We start from the raw sequence: 3,302 nt of genomic DNA on the forward strand, positions 1-3,302 counted from the left end.
GTCCTTGGGCAAGACACTTCACCCTGTTGCCTACTGGTGGTGGTCAGAGGGCCCGGTGGCGCCAGTGTCCGGCAGCCTCGCCTCTGTCAGTGCGCCCCAGGGTGGCTGTGGCTAACACACAGTGTGATCTGTGCCAATGGGTGGATGACTGGATGTGTAAAGCGCTTTGGGGTCCTTAGGGACTAGTAAAGCGCTATACTAAATACAGGCCATTTACCAATATACAGGGTGGGCCATTTATATGATACACTGTAATAAAATGGGAATGGTTGGTTATATTATTTTATATTTTATATTTGGTTCAATTTCTTATTTATGTACTTTTAGCTCTATCTGTTCTTAGTACTTTGTTCTTATATTCCCTTTATTGAACTGTATAATTAGTGCCCTTAACCTGATGACATATGTGGTACTTTGTTAATAGTCTTTTATTTATTGTCTTAATTTTCCTGTTTTTATTGTAAAGCACTTTGGTGTACCGCTGGTCTTTTAAATGTGCTATACAAATAAAGTTGTATTGTATTGTATTATATATAAGTCCTGTTTGTGGCACATTAGTATATGTGAGGGGGCAAACTCCTCAAGATGGGTGGTGACCATGGTGGCCATTTAGAAGTCGGCCATCTTGGATACAACTTTTGTTTTTTCAATAGGAAGAGGGCCATGTGACACATCAAACTTATTGGTAATGTCACAAGAAACAACAATGGTGTGCTTGGTTTCAACGTAACTTTATTCTTTCATGAGTTATTTACAAGTTTCTGACCACTTATAAAATGTGTTAGGATTGTCAATGCAACCCTCTTCTCCCACTCTTCACACACTGATAGCAACACCGCAGGAGAAATGCCAGCACAGGCATCCAGTATCCGTAGTTTCAGGTGCTGCACATCTCGTATCTTCACACCATAGACAATTGCCTTCAGATGACCCCAAAGATAAAAGTCTAAGGGGGTCAGATCGGGAGACCTTGGGGGCCATTCAACTGGCCCACGACGACCAATCCACTTTCCAGGAAACTGTTCATCTAGGAATGCTCGGACCTGGCACCCATAATGTGGTGGTGCACCATCTTGCTGGAAAAACTCAGGGAACGTGCCAGCTTCAGTGCATAAAGAGGGAAACACATCATCATGTAGCAATTTCAAATATCCAGTGGCCTTGAGGTTTCCATTGATGAAGAATGGACCCACTATCGTTGTACCCCATATACCACACCAAACCATCACTTTTGTTGTTCCAACAGTCTTGGAGGGATCCATCCAATGTGGGTTAGTGTCAGACCAATAGCGGTGGTTTTGTTTGTTAACTTCACCATTCACATAAAAGTTTGCCTCATCACTGAACAAAATCTTCTGCTGAACTGAGGGTCCTGTTCCAATTTTTGTTTTGCCCATTCTGCAAATTCTGTGCGACCGATCTGGGTCATCCTCGTTGAGATGCTGCAGTAGCTGGAGTTTGTAAGGGTGCCATTTGTGAGTAGCTAATATCCGCCGAAGGGATGTTCGACTAATGCCACTCTCCAGTGACATGCAGCGAGTGCTACGCTGTGGGCTCTTGCTGAATGAAGCTAGGACAGCCACTGATGTTTCTTCATAGTGACAGTTGCGTCCACATTTTGGCAAATCCAACACTGAACCAGTTTCACGAAACTTAGCAAGCAGTTTGCTAACTGTAGCATGGGAGATGGGTGGTCTGTAGGGTGTCTTGCATTGAAATCTGCTGCAATGACCCGGTTACTGCGTTCACCAGATATCAACACAATTTCGATCCGCTCCTCACGTGTTAACCTCTTCGACATGTCAATGGCTGTGAACAAAGAGAAACTTGTAAATAACTCATGAAAGAATAAAGTTACGTTGAAACCAAGCACACCATTGTTTTTCTTGTGACATTACCAATAAGTTTGATGTGTCACATGGCCCTCTTCCTATTGAAAAAACAAAAGTTGTATCCAAGATGGCCGACTTCTAAATGGCCACCATGGTCACCACCCATCTTGAGGAGTTTGCCCCCTCACATATACTAATGTGCCACAAACAGGACTTTAATATCACCAACCATTCCCATTTATTACGGTGTATCCATATAAATGGCCCACCTTACTGTACACAACTGTACAGAATAGAATAAAATAACATACTATAGACAGTAGAATAAAATAGAATAAATACACACAGTTATCCTTAGCCACCATTCTCCTGTCACTCACCACCTCCACTGGGTCCAGAGGGCATCCTAGAACAGAGCTGGCCCTGCGGATCAGCCTGTTCAGTCTCTTCCTATCCCCAGCAGACATGTTGCCACCCCAGCAGACCACACCATAAAAGATGGCTGAGGCCACCACAGAGTCATAGAAGGTCTTCAGGAGTGGGCCCTTCACTCCAAAAGACCTGAGTCTCCGCAGCAGGTACAGCCTGCTCTGTCCTTTCCTGTACAGGGTGTCTGAATTATGAGTCCAGTCCAGTTTGTTGTTCAGATGAACACCAAGGTACCTGTAGCTGTCTACAGCCTCAATGTCCATACCTTGGATGTTCAGTGGTTACAGTGGAGAGTGTTTGTGCCTGCGGAAGTCTACCACCAGTTGATCTGGAGGTAGTTCAGCTGGCACCAGTCCACAAAGACTTGTGTCAGTTCTCTGTACTCCTTGTCATCCCCATCAGTGATGAGGCCGACTATTGCAGTGTCATCAGAGAACTTCTGCCGGAAGCACTGGGTGGAGTTGTGGGAGAAGTCTGCAGTGTAGATGGTGAAGACGACCCTGTCTGATACACAGCCCTGAGTTCTCACATACTGTGGTCGGTCGGTGAGGTAGTCCAAAATCCAGGTAGTGAGGTGATGGTCCACTCCTGAGTTCTCCTGCTTGTCCTTCAGGACTGTGGGAAGAATGGTGTTGAAGGCACTGGAGAAATCAAAGAACATGATTCTTACAGTGCTCCCAGTGGTCTCCAGGTGAGAGAGGGAACGATGTAGGAGGTGAATGATGGCATCATCTGCTCCAATGCCAGGCTGGTAGGCAAACTGAAGTTTGATGAGCTCACCAGACACCGAAGCTGAGCCAGGACCAGCCGCTCCAGGGTCAGAGCCACCGGCCTGTAGCTGTTGAGGTCCTTGGTGCGTGATGTCTTCTGCACTGGTACAACACAGGAGGTTTTCCAGAGCTGTGGGACTCTCCCCAACCTCAGGTTGAAGATGCACTCCATCACCCCACACAATTGGTCCACGCAGGACCTGACGACCCTTGAGCTGATGCCATCTGGGCCCGCTGCCTTCTTGGCTTTAATCCTCCTCAGTTCCCTCCT

Source organism: Haplochromis burtoni, unplaced genomic scaffold (assembly GCF_018398535.1).
Source record: "Haplochromis burtoni strain Fernald_Lab_line unplaced genomic scaffold, NCSU_Asbu1 Contig_726, whole genome shotgun sequence".
In the NCBI taxonomy this organism is placed as follows: Eukaryota; Metazoa; Chordata; class Actinopteri; order Cichliformes; family Cichlidae; genus Haplochromis; species Haplochromis burtoni.